Genomic DNA, 15,228 nt, shown 5'->3' with positions numbered 1-15,228 from the left:
TTTTTTAAGGTATTCTTTGAAAAACCAAGTTATACCTTGTTAAATTAGCATATATTTAAGTTATATTACAGGTCTTGAAGTATTTTAAAAGTTAAGTTAGAAGGATCTATTTAGTTTGCAAACAAGTTTGAAATCATTCAAACTATGTTTTTGTTGTTAAAATTGTATACCATACAATAAGATAGCTATATATATATGAATCGAATAAGGTTATGAACAAAGTTACTACCTCAAGTTACTTGGACAAGATTGCTGTAAAAGAGGAGTAAAAACCTAGAACCAAAAGAGTGATGAAATTGGATGAAAGATTGGAAGCAACTTAAGACATAAACTTGAATTGAAAGTTGTATTTTTGTAGTGTTTTTGTTGATCTTTTTATGGTGGTGTTTAAGGTGATTCTTGAGAGGATTTTTGCTGGAGTTCTTAGAGAGACATGAGGCTAGTAAGTGTGTGTGTTTAGCTAGAGAAATGATGTTCCAAAAATTGAAAATGGATGCATGTATTTATGGTGGTGTAAAAGGTGTATAAATTTGTAATTTTGTGAAAAGATCTTTTAATCATGTGAAATTGTCATACTAAATAACAAAAGTAGTTACCTTATACATAAGGCATGAACAAGGGCTGGTTGGTGGTGATTTGATGTGTATATACCAATAGTAAATACGTATAGAAGCTAGGTATGATACGAGTACATATACTCTAGATATACGTATAGAAATCTTGTGAAAAATGGAATGAGGATTCAAATATAGCTATCTTTTGTGAATATACTTATATTGTTTTATGTATTTAAGTCTTTAAAAGTGATTAAATACATTATATATACGATATATGTATAAACATTATAGGTCGTAAGTATTTATGTCAAATAACGTTACGTATAGTTATCGTTTTGAAAGCTTAAGTTAGTAGTTTCAAAATATACTTATAACTTATTGTTATTAATACAAAATGAGATATTTAAACATCCTTAAATCATGTTAAATATGTATATATACATATATATACACAAACGTATAATTAACATATATTGTATAGTTCGTGATATCATCGGTCAAACTAGACGGTTAAACGTTATGTAAAACTCTTTTCAAAATCATAAATCTCAACAATTTAGATTGCTTATCATGTTGGTAAGTTTTAATTTATGTAAATATTAATCTTATAAGTGTAAAACGATCGGAAAAATCCGGGTCGTTACAGTACCCACCCGTTAAAGAAATTTCGTCCCGAAATTTGGTAGAGGTTGTCATAAATAACAATAGGAATGTTTTCATGACGAATATGAGGTATTAATAGAGTTTTATCATTATTGGAAGATATGGATAAAACGATTCGGTCATGTGAAGCGCACGAGTGAAGCTATCACAAAAGAATGAAATGAGTGAATATAGAATTGTTTTAACCGATGTCGAGATTAGGATTGATTTCCAGAATTTAAGGGATTTAAAGAAAATCTTATGTAATAAGATTTGGTTCTTCGATGATTTAGAAAACAGGATCTCCTTTGATTTAATGCGATAATCTGTTTCGATTTCTTTGTCGGATATTTCACTATAAATCCACCTCCTTCCCTTTCTTACTTCCATACCTCACATCTCTTACTCTTCCTCCTCTAATTCATACCTTAAGGTATCCTTTAAAATGCTTCATCCCGTTCTGATTTTTGTTATACTTCTAACTTTCATATCTTTCATTCTTCTCTTTCATCTACCGCTAGAAGAATCTATTCACTTTTATGATTTTCTTGGAATTATAATGTTTCTAATTCTCCCGTGTCTTTACGTCGCCATACGTATTGATACACACGGTTTGTAGTTTCTGGGTGGTTATTGGGTTTGATATCTTTCCTTATATTTCGATGCTCCTGCTTCTGTTTTCCATAATCATTGTCATCCATAGTTAATACTCTCTCCTATTTGCTGTAATCTATACCCCAATTTCTATTTTGGGACTTTGTCCCTTCGTTTCTTCTTCCCGTCCTTGAGTCAAGCGATCAATAGTTCGAAATTCGTAGGTATAAAATTCGGAATGAACATAGCTAATGCTCTAAGAAAGGAATGGTAATGGCACGATTTTGATTTGTCAAATTACCAGAATATCCAGGAAAATAGAACTATCAAGATGATTTGTTCTTAATATGTTTCGGAATTGGATAGAATGTAAAAGTCGTGTAACATGGCACATGATGACGGTACTGTGAATCATCATATTCCATTAGAAACTTAACATGACTTACTGTAATATAATGAAGTTGATCAAGTTTCATTATATTATACTAGTTCATGCATCAGTTCCCAACACTGCTTCAGAACATTCCTATTTTAAACTTGAAGGATTTAGAAACTAACACAGTTTCCTTTATATTGTAACGCAGATATTACAGAGAGATAAATGATTTCAGATAAGGATAGTGGTGAAAATATCTTCAGAAATATTGAGGATATTTATAATGAAAGATATGATAATATCTTGGAATTTCTAATGTCGAAGGATGATGATGAAGATTGACCCGTAAGGGTTTAGATTCAGAAGCAAGGTGTTTGCTACAGAATCGTCATAATTCTTTATGTACAAGTTTAGTCCTTGTAACTTGTTCAGAGTCTCCTTCATGGTTTGTTCAATCCGGTTTTCAGTACCAATTTTCTATCGAGCGTTCCTAACACTTCCTTCTTTTATCATCAACATTTGGTCATTATGACCTTCTACAACATGCTGCTTCGTCAGTATTTTCAAAGTTATCGGATCTGGGTCATTGGTTATCAAACCAAGATGGTTTAAGGAGAATTGTATTTTTAGATGATTAAACGCTGATGGTAATATGATGGAATATAAAAGGTTCTCCGGTAACGATGGCGAAAGAACAACGTACATATATATATCGAGATTGTAATAAGAGTAGTCTTACTGAGATATCGAAGTGGAGCTGTGACAAAATTAGTTAATTGAAAAGGAATCGCGTGATTGTTTTTGCTAATGGATGATAAGGAATTCGATGCGGATACGTTTTAACTATAACTTCGAGTTCAAAAATTTTTAGGTGCATAACTGTATGCATAAATCTTTATTCCGTAGACGAAGTGCGGCTGGTTGAACTTCTCGATCGAGATGTTTTCAAGAATCATGAAAAGTTGTGAATGCGAATTGTAATCGTCAAGATACAAATGAGGTTTAAAATAGAATCAAGTGGCAAACTTGAAGGATTGTTTAGTTTCATATGTAATAATCATCATTTTAATTCATTTTTAATTGTCCAAAGTTAGCAGTCCAATAGTCCGATTGTCCAATGGTTCAATAAATTCATATATGAACTAAATATATAATATTCGAATTACTTAATACGTATCGTGACCCGTGTACTGGTCTCGGTGTCGATCACAACTCAAAGTATATATATATTTTGGAATCAACTCCGACCCTGTATAGCCAACTCCCACCTTCACATATAGAGTGTCTATGGTTGTTCCGAAATATATATATAGATGGATCAATATGATAAGTCGAAACCTTGTATACGTGTCCCATTATTTAAAATGCGTAAAATAAATAAATATATATCATGACCCATTATACAACGTGTTGTCTCAGAATTAATCCGACGTGTTGTTGTACATGTGTCCCGACGGTATGTAAAGTACAGAAATTAAAATTGCAAGAATGTAAATTGCGATAAATTAAATATTAATCAGTTAGCTGGGAACAGTTAGCCGGAACAGTTAGCGTGTAATCCTATCACAATTTCAATTAATTAATTCATCTGTTTCTAACAATTTTTATTTTGCCAATGTTTCTTCATTATGCCACTTGTTGGATTCGGATAGGTAAAAATCCAAATATGAAATTTAAATGGAAATGGTTAATCTGGGGTGAACGGATACGTATATCGGTAATTGTAAGTAGGATAATAAATGATCGTTGAATCAGATTCGAAGAATGTACAGTGTAACTTGTTAATGTGAATTCTAAATATTCCTTGGGTACTACCCACCCGTTAAAATATTTTCATCATTAACAGTTTGTACGAATGAAATTTTTAATTACAATCTTTATGAAAATATATTTGCATATATATTTTCTTCGGAGGTAACTATGAATTTAATGAGTCAATAAAATATTCAACTCATTTGATTTATCGTTATTACTAGATTACATAATCTCCAAAACATTAGAGATTACATAATCGTCATGTCGAACGAAGAACGATACGTAAAGAAGAGGTAATCGGTGTAGAATGATATGTAGAACAAAGATCATATTTGAAGTTCAGATGATGATGTTGAGGTACGTGGTGCGGATGTGATTGTTGGTGGTGGTAATGATACGGTTGGTGTTGATGCTGATGATGTCGTTGACGTCGATGATGCTACTGGTACTGAAGATTGCGAGGTTGATGTTGTTAACGGTACTGGTTATGCTGCTGGTGCTGCTGCTGGTGTTTGTAACCTTCGCACCGTGTTCTCCAAAGCCGTCACACGAGCGCGAAGTTCGTTAATTTCTGCTAGTACACCAGGATGATTGGCGGTTGGAGTGAGCGAATGAACAAGATCCGAAATATGGGATAGGATATAATCGTGACGAGATACTCGAGAAATGAGAGAGAAAATGGTTTCTCGAACAGGTTCGCCGGTAAGTGCTTCAGGTTCGTCGCCAATGGGGCAATTCGGTGGGTGAAAGGGATCACCTTCTTCTTGTCTCCAATAATTTAGTATACTACGAACCCATCCCCAATTCATCCAGAATAGATGATGAGAAATTGGTTGATCCATTCCAGTGACGCTGCCTTCGGAGCCCGAATGGAAATCCATATCAGCGTAGCTGTCGGAGTCGGAGGAATTCGAACTGGACGCGGAGTTCATCTTGTACAGTCGGGGAAATGAATTTTTGGTTTGGAATAGATTATAGGGGTTGGGTTTGGTATTCTTCAATACATAATTTACATATGTATTTATAATACTCAAAATCCCGTGAATTACGGAGAATCTTTGAAATTCGTCAGGCAATGTCTATAGCAACAGATACGCTAGGATACGAATTTTGTCTATACACTATCGATGCACCAAATGCAGTAAGACGTGTCTAGACTTAAGAATACTAAGCAGGCAATTCTTAAGGATGATAAGCAGATGATTTTCGACTAGATATGATAAGCAAAACTTTTGACATGTAGACACGGTCAAAGTCCAGACTCACTAATGCATCCTAACAACTACCAGTTAGACACACTAATGCAAGGCCTGGTTCGCTAAGACCAACGCTCTGATACCACATGAGACGACCCGACCCAATCCATAGGGACGAATACAATAACATATGATAACATTGCGAGGTACTTGACCTCTATATGATACATTTTACAAACGTTGCATTTATTCTTAAAAGGCAAACTATCATTACATCATTATTTGACATTTTCGTCTAACATTTCATAATATCCAAATGACCTAATCTGTCATTTACTTATTTATATTCTCTATTGAACTCCAATGACTCGAATGCAACGTCTTTGTATCATGGCTTAAAAGGTCCCAAGTAGTATCCTTAACATGAGCTAATGCACAGCGGAAGACTTAATTCATACCTGAGAATAACATGCTTTAAAACGTCAACATAAAGTTGGTGAGATATATAGGTTTGATGCTAGCAGCGTTATAACAATGGAACACAAGATTTCATATATAAACATTTTAATAAAAATATTCTAAGTGGTTGAGCACTTGGTAACCATACTTAACATTTAATCACGTCGCATATTCCCTTTATTATGAAATCTTACTACACCGTACCAAGGTGTAGTCACGAAACGAAGTACTGTGCAACCGTTGAATACTGGTCGTCCAGTCCGGTTGGGGTTGTCAGGCCCGATAGATCTATCAACAGGATTCGCGTTTACAATACCGCTGTAAATATTAGTTACCAAGCTACAGGGAAGTATGCCAGTGGTACAACTCAACGTAGAATATATTTTTCAGTTACTTGTGTCCATAGCGTAAAACATAAAATACATGTATTCTCATCCCGAAATATTTAGAGTTTAAAAGTGGGACTATATACTCACTTTTGTCTTGAAGATATGTAATTTCGACTTGGTCTCCGATTGATATCACGAACCTATCCATATATAATATATCAATACCTTTTCTTTTTAAACAATCGTCATATATATACTTATAATACTTTTAATACTTTTAATAATTCCTTAGTCCGTAGTTAGCAGTCTGATGTTAGTAATTCAATTTTAATGGTTCATATTTAGTTGTTTAATAAACCCCCAATGAAATAAATAAAACCCCCATCGTATATGTATTGGTCGAGATTAATCTTGACCCATGGTACCGGTGTTGTCAAATGACGTGTTGCGTACATAAAGTACCGGTGTTGTCAAATGACGTGTTGCGTACAATCATGGGATCTTATGATTAATCTTCTCGTATTGTTTACGGGTGATCCTGAACCATATAAAATTAAATTATGAGTACATATGTATAAAATATCATGTTACTTTAGGAAGATGTGATTTATTTAATTTTCTCCAATTATTTTCGTGGCTAAACTAGTTTTGGATATCCGATTTTGTTTTGGTCATAATTTCTTCGTTACAACTCCGTTTTCGTTGATTCAACTTTCCACTTCCTTGGATCGAGTCCCTCTTTAAGAATATGAACTGTAAATACCTTAGTTTGTATTCTAAATCATAGGTCATAGGTCAAATTTTGGTGAAACTTATGAAGTTAATCATTTTTGTTACAAAAACATCATTTAATGACCATTTTTCTAAAAATACTTATACTATGAATTAAATCATGAAATTTTTATGTGTTAACATATTCATAAGAAATATCATTTTTCCAGAATATAAACCTCCAATTCAAAGTTCAAGATGGTTTTTAATTATCCAACCCAAAACAGCCCCCGGTTGCACTCCGACGTCATAAAAACAGTTTTTTTAAGGTATTCTTTGAAAAACCAAGTTATACCTTGTTAAATTAGCATATATTTAAGTTATATTACAGGTCTTGAAGTATTTTAAAAGTTAAGTTAGAAGGATCTATTTAGTTTGCAAACAAGTTTGAAATCATTCAAACTATGTTTTTGTTGTTAAAATTGTATACCATACAATAAGATAGCTATATATATATGAATCGAATAAGGTTATGAACAAAGTTACTACCTCAAGTTACTTGGACAAGATTTCTGTAAAATAGGAGTAAAAACCTAGAACCAAAAGAGTGATGAAATTGGATGAAAGATTGGAAGCAACTTAAGACATAAACTTGAATTGAAAGTTGTATTTTTGTAGTGTTTTTGTTGATCTTTTTATGGTGGTGTTTAAGGTGATTCTTGAGAGGATTTTTGCTGGAGTTCTTAGAGAGACATGAGGCTAGTAAGTGTGTGTGTTTAGCTAGAGAAATGATGTTCCAAAAATTGAAAATGGATGCATGTATTTATGGTGGTGTAAAAGGTGTATAAATTTGTAATTTTGTGAAAAGATCTTTTAATCATGTGAAATTGTCATACTAAATAACAAAAGTAGTTACCTTATACATAAGGCATGAACAAGGGCTGGTTGGTGGTGATTTGATGTGTATATACCAATAGTAAATACGTATAGAAGCTAGGTATGATACGAGTACATATACTCTAGATATACGTATAGAAATCTTGTGAAAAATGGAATGAGGATTCAAATATAGCTATCTTTTGTGAATATACTTATATTGTTTTATGTATTTAAGTCTTTAAAAGTGATTAAATACATTATATATACGATATATGTATAAACATTATAGGTCGTAAGTATTTATGTCAAATAACGTTACGTATAGTTATCGTTTTGAAAGCTTAAGTTAGTAGTTTCAAAATATACTTATAACTTATTGTTATTAATACAAAATGAGATATTTAAACATCCTTAAATCATGTTAAATATGTATATATACATATATATACACAAACGTATAATTAACATATATTGTATAGTTCGTGATATCATCGGTCAAACTAGACGGTTAAACGTTATGTAAAACTCTTTTCAAAATCATAAATCTCAACAATTTAGATTGCTTATCATGTTGGTAAGTTTTAATTTATGTAAATATTAATCTTATAAGTGTAAAACGATCGGAAAAATCTGGGTCGTTACAGTACCCACCCGTTAAAGAAATTTCGTCCCGAAATTTGGTAGAGGTTGTCATAAATAACAATAGGAATGTTTTCATGACGAATATGAGGTATTAATAGAGTTTTATCATTATTGGAAGATATGGATAAAACGATTCGGTCATGTGAAGCGCACGAGTGAAGCTATCACAAAAGAATGAAATGAGTGAATATAGAATTGTTTTAACCGATGTCGAGATTAGGATTGATTTCCAGAATTTAAGGGATTTAAAGAAAATCTTATGTAATAAGATTTGGTTCTTCGATGATTTAGAAAACAGGATCTCCTTTGATTTAATGCGATAATCTGTTTCGATTTCTTTGTCGGATATTTCACTATAAATCCACCTCCTTCCCTTTCTTACTTCCATACCTCACATCTCTTACTCTTCCTCCTCTAATTCATACCTTAAGGTATCCTTTAAAATGCTTCATCCCGTTCTGATTTTTGTTATACTTCTAACTTTCATATCTTTCATTCTTCTCTTTCATCTACCGCTAGAAGAATCTATTCACTTTTATGATTTTCTTGGAATTATAATGTTTCTAATTCTCCCGTGTCTTTACGTCGCCATACGTATTGATACACACGGTTTGTAGTTTCTGGGTGGTTATTGGGTTTGATATCTTTCCTTATATTTCGATGCTCCTGCTTCTGTTTTCCATAATCATTGTCATCCATAGTTAATACTCTCTCCTATTTGCTGTAATCTATACCCCAATTTCTATTTTGGGACTTTGTCCCTTCGTTTCTTCTTCCCGTCCTTGAGTCAAGCGATCAATAGTTCGAAATTCGTAGGTATAAAATTCGGAATGAACATAGCTAATGCTCTAAGAAAGGAATGGTAATGGCACGATTTTGATTTGTCAAATTACCAGAATATCCAGGAAAATAGAACTATCAAGATGATTTGTTCTTAATATGTTTCGGAATTGGATAGAATGTAAAAGTCGTGTAACATGGCACATGATGACGGTACTGTGAATCATCATATTCCATTAGAAACTTAACATGACTTACTGTAATATAATGAAGTTGATCAAGTTTCATTATATTATACTAGTTCATGCATCAGTTCCCAACACTGCTTCAGAACATTCCTATTTTAAACTTGAAGGATTTAGAAACTAACACAGTGTAACAACCCAAACCGTAACCGACCAAACACGACGAAATTTCAAACAAAAAAAAAATTTTCTGGTGCAGGCCATCTGCGCGGCGCGCCAGGTGGCCGCGCGGCGCGCCAAACCACCTGGACAGCCCGCTGTCCCCGGAAGTCAATTTAATGAAAATGTTTGACTAGTTCCCGACACATTTAGCTAAAACGCTTTTAACCATGACTTCATATATGAAAAACTAGCACGTTTAATTAATAAAATCAAATTTACGAAGCGGGTCCCACATCGACCCAAATTACCCCTTGAGTACCAAAATGCAATATTTGACCATAAGACTTTTAATACAAAACGAAGCCGAGCATGGCGATTGGGGATACGCTACCCAATCCTAAACAATCCAAAAGCAAGTCTCGAAAGCAAACTATGCAAGTCTTCTAGTCCTCGCGCTTACCCGAGCCACCAATCCGCATGCAATCTATAAAAAGAGTCAACAACGAGAGGGTAAGCTAATGCTTAGTGAGTAGAAAAAATATATACATGCATATACAACTTACCTACTCGCATCCACGACATCACATAAATACACATAAATCACTTACCTCATCGTACCAAACGCTAGTATCATCAAATCGTATAACTAGCAACCTCATAAGCAATCAATAGCTAGTAACGTCAAACCGTACAACTAGCAACATCATTAGCATAAATAAATATATATAATAAATCAAATTAAATGCTAGCATCAACAATTACAATTCATGGTTAACCAATCTCTTCGCTAGGGAACGACTTCGCGAAACAAGTCATCGATGTTCATAACATTCGTTAGCTTCCAAAAACGGCTATGGCATGCTAACCCCCCGAGGTGTTCCAAAAACGGCTATGGCATCACCCCTCAAGTGTTCCAAAAACGGCTATGGCATCACTTGCTCAATGTGAGTAGAACACGGCTATTACTCACGCTTTCGTACACCAACACGGCTATGTGTACGGGTAACTCAAATAACAACGTGGGAGTAAAACACGGCTATTACTTGCCACTAAATACACAAACACGGCTATTACTTGCCACTAAATGCACAAACACGGCTATGTGCCTTAGTACAAAACATGGACTAATACGGCTAAGTCCCACAACCTTGGTCACAAAACGGCTATGTGACACCATCAACACGGTACATAAATCATATACATACATATATACATATTCCACTCACAATAATCATTATGGACAAGAACGGCTATGTCCCACCACTACGGTCACAAAACGGCTATGTGACATCATTACTACGGGCAACTATCAATGTGGACAAAATGTCTATATCTCACAACTATGGTCACCAAACGGCTATATCCCACAACTATGGTCACCAAACGGCTATGTGACACCATTTCCACGGGCACATAAATCATATACATACATATATAGATATTCCACTCACCTTGAAGTCTTGAAGAATGCTTCCAAGTAATCCGCAACTCGCCAATGGAAAGTACCTATTCCATTACCACAATTACAATAATACACTTAGAGTGGATTTACAAATCAACCCAATTCGTCACTAAGTTCAATTTCGACCCAAATGCACTTCCAAGCACAAACCGTGCCCAAACTAACCAATAGTCACTAACACAAGTGAGAATGGTCCTAATATGCCAATTAAACCCGAACTCAAGTGTTAAACACGTGTCATACCCATTTTGACACTTAAACCCTAATTTTGACCCATAAAGGTCAAAATCTCATTCTTTGCAAGTTTTGACACCAAAACACATTTAACTCGGTTTTATACTTCAACTTAATCCATTTTAAGTTTATAAACTTCATTAAATCGCCAATTGGGTCATAATCACCACGAAACCCTAATTTGACCCAAAGTCAAAGTTAGTCAACCAAATAACCCTAAATGGGTTCCAATACTTCCATAATCACTAACTTAAGTGATTAAACTAAATTTCAAGTTCTAAACATGGCCAAATAGTTCACCAACCCAAAATCCACCAACAATTAACAATAAACCCGATTACTAGTATCACTAAACCCATTTCATCACCAAAAAGGGTATTACAACAAATTAACTCAAAACCCTAACTTGAATATCAAATTAAATAGATGAAATTCGGAGTTTGAGCTTACCAATACTATCACCGTGTAGCCGAGAACGAAAGGAACAACTTCAAAACCCGAGACTTTGAACGATTCGAGCTTCTTCTTCACCAAAACCTCCAATCTCTCTCTAAATATTTGGAAGGGATGAATGGACATGAAAAATGATCCAAAACTGATCCAAAGTAGCTAATATGGCACACAAATCCGGCCCCATGTGATTTTACCCTTTTACCCCTCATTTAATTTAAATAAAAACAAGGGAGTTCTGTCAGCAGCAATCGGCGCGGCGCGCCCCTACCCCGCGCGGCGCGCGGCCTCTCTGAAACAGATTCTTTTTCATTTTAAACTTTATATAAATAATCCGCGAACCCAATCTCGAATGTCTTAATGCACAAACAAGCAAGATAAATATTCGGGTCTTACAACTCTCCCCCACTTAAACTCGATCACGTCCTCGTGATCCTCATCACTTAACCACGTGGACCTCACCCTACGGTCCTCGACATAAGTCCCAATCCGACTTTCCTAAGCAATTCTTTCCCAACGAATCGCTTTCCACAACTAAATCGTCACCCGCGATTTATCAAAACCACAATCCGAGCACTAAAACCATACTCATTCCCTCGCATCGGGAAACTCACCCCATCTCTAACCAAGATATCACTCCTCTAGCGTACCATTACCAAGTACCGTGCTAAAGCAACCAAGTCTCAACCTAAGGTCAACAACCCGAAACGATGAAGACCGAACCAAACGAATCCTTACGGATAACACCAATCACTAAACATCCCTTGTAGCGCATAATACAACCAATACGCAACTACCGTAACATCATAAGCGAACGAATAGAACCGCTAGCGTCCAATCGACTATAACAACTTAAAACCCTAGGCGTACAAAATCGACCATTGTCACGCCCGTAACGACATGTGAGCGAAATACGGCTATCGCATCAGTAATCACACAATACGGTCCTCACGATCCCACCATAGGAGTATAAAACAACTGATAGATCACTCAACACCAGATGAAGTCAGCGGACCCGAAAGTCATGCTTCACCGATATAACAATACCTCATGATGAAGTCAGCGGACCCCGAAAGTCATGCTTCACCACTATAACAATACCTCACACAACGAGTAGTGCAACATCGCGCTCCGCTACACTATAGTGAACCCTAACGGATACCGCTAACCGTCCACACTATCGAGCAAGAACCACCTATATCAAACATAGGCACAAAACAATATTTCTCTAGAAGAGAATCCGATACGCACATCCCTTAACCGAGGGATTTCACCTTGCTCGCCAAAACACGTCCATTATCTCTCGACGAGATTCACCAAACTTACCACCTCGGTGGTAATTTACAAATCCAATATCATAAGTACCAATGAGCCAAAAATTGTACTCTACCACCAATTGACCAAAACTAGGTCTCGACCAAATTTCCGGATCTAACAAAAGCATCATCCGAAATCTCACACTAAAACCTCCTCGTGCGGGAGTGCCACTCCCTCACTTGGAACTACGTTCCATATCCACAACTCGTACAACCGTACAATGCTACCAAAGGTAGACTTTACAAACAATTGGGTTCACACGACCCGTTACCATACCTTGCTCCAAACCTTGAGCACACGAAGGACTTGACCAATCCTTAAACACTTCGAACGAAAAGTGTACCACAAATACCCAAACTATACCCTCGCAATCATCCAATTTCATTAGTTTGTCACATTCCACCTAGTCACTCATGTAACTAAGGGTTTTACTCCGGTACCCTAAGTACAATGCAACCACAACCATAACCTAGTCGGAGTCGAACACCACGCTAGTAGGTATAAAAGAGGCACCTAATGTCGCGTCATAATGACTCCATTACCGACATACATCGAGATTTCAAACACTCGATCTCAAGGGTTCCAATCACCCGGCGAACCTCATGGTTCATCACTTCAACATAAAAGCGAACACGCGCTTAACAATCGGACACCAAAACCATTTCCGTGGCTTGGTAGAAACATTTCCCAAACAATAAGGAATGCTTGGTTGCACCAAGTCTTACGCCCTTCACCAATCAATTAAAACGTCACCATAGGGTACTTCCATTAGGAACGTCACCCATAACAACAACATGCACAACACAATGCATCTAACAAATCCGAACCTAAACGCCACATAAATAAATATTCAAAAGACATATTTATTAAAACGAAACGTACCTCAACGTCTCCTTGCGGCATTCGCCGCCGCCAACTCGGGACAATCCGGCTTGCGATGTCCCTCTTTATGACAATAGTAGCACATTCCGTCATCACTTCTCGGCATTGTGCATTCCCACAACTTGTGACCCCTAACGCCACAATTTAAACACCTAGGCGCACGAGAATCCACCGCGCCCTTTACCACATTACTCGTACTCGCACTCGGACCCTTAGTCCTCTTACTCGGAGCACCATAAGTAATAACCCTTCTCTCACTTGAAGGTTCGGCCTTTTTCGATCGCGTATAAGACTCGAAACCTCTAGCCACCGCAAATAACTCCGCAAACGACTTCGCGTAACCCCGGCTAATTTGCTTTTCAAGTCATCGCTCAAAGTTCGATAGAAATCCTCCATCAACAAACGATCGTTCCCCAAATATTCCGGGCAAAAACGAGCCTTCGACATAAAAGTCGTCTTTAAAGTATTCAAGTCCATAGAACCCTGTTGCAAATTTCGCAACTCACAACGCAATTCCGATAAATCGGCTGACGTTCGGAACTACTCGAAGAATCCCTCCTTAAATTCGTCCCATGATAATGCCATAAACGTCTCACCACCGACAAGATCAATCTTGCCATCCAACCAATCCTTCGCCCTACCTCGCAACAAACTAGTAGCGAGTCTCGTCTTTTTCTCGGGTGGGCATTCCATAGTACGAAAACACCCTTCGACATCCGAAACCCAAGTCGTACTCACCAAAGGATCCGGTTTCCCATCATACATAGGGGGTTTAGTCCTCATGAAGCTCTTAAGATAACGCTTCATTTCGCCACTACTTTGAAGTTTGGAATACTTCCTATCCATTTCTTCTCGAAACGCTCTCATTTGCTCTGCAACGGCGGCCGCAACTCTAGCGTTAAACTCCACGTTATTCGCCTCGATCTCGTTTCGCGTCGTCAATCTCAAAATGCAAAACGATTAGATCACGAACGTATAAAATCGCACGCACAACCCGTCCCATCTTGCTAAACACTCGTCGTACATCACTCGTTAGACGCGATTTGCACCCGTAATAAGGTTTGCAAGTTCTTATTACGCACGCACGCCGCATCGACTTGTTAGTACAACGACCGTCTCGCTCGATCACATAAACAAACACATCAAGATTCTACGCGATACAAACATACGCGAGAATTATTTTCACAACACAAATAACATATTAATAATATCCGCATTACTAATACAAACGTTAGTCAACCTATAACAAGGCACTAACTAAACCTATTCCGACCCGTAATCCTACAAGTCCCGCAACAAATTAAGCACACACAAAAGTCTAAGTCTAGGCACCTATCTCAAGTCACCTAAATCCCTTAGACCATGCTCTGATACCACTTGTAACAACCCAAACCGTAACCGACCAAACACGACGAAATTTCAAACAAAAAAAAAATTTTCTGGTGCAGGCCATCTGCGCGGCGCGCCAGGTGGCCGCGCGGCGCGCCAAACCACCTGGACAGCCCGCTGTCCCCGGAAGTCAATTTAATGAAAATGTTTGACTAGTTCCCGACACATTTAGCTAAAACGCTTTTAACCATGACTTCATATATGAAAAACTAGCACGTTTAATTAAT

Source organism: Rutidosis leptorrhynchoides, chromosome 3 (genome assembly GCF_046630445.1).
Source record: "Rutidosis leptorrhynchoides isolate AG116_Rl617_1_P2 chromosome 3, CSIRO_AGI_Rlap_v1, whole genome shotgun sequence".
In the NCBI taxonomy this organism is placed as follows: Eukaryota; Viridiplantae; Streptophyta; class Magnoliopsida; order Asterales; family Asteraceae; genus Rutidosis; species Rutidosis leptorrhynchoides.
The sequence above is the reverse complement of the archived record's forward strand: the minus strand, read 5'-3'. Positions refer to the sequence as shown.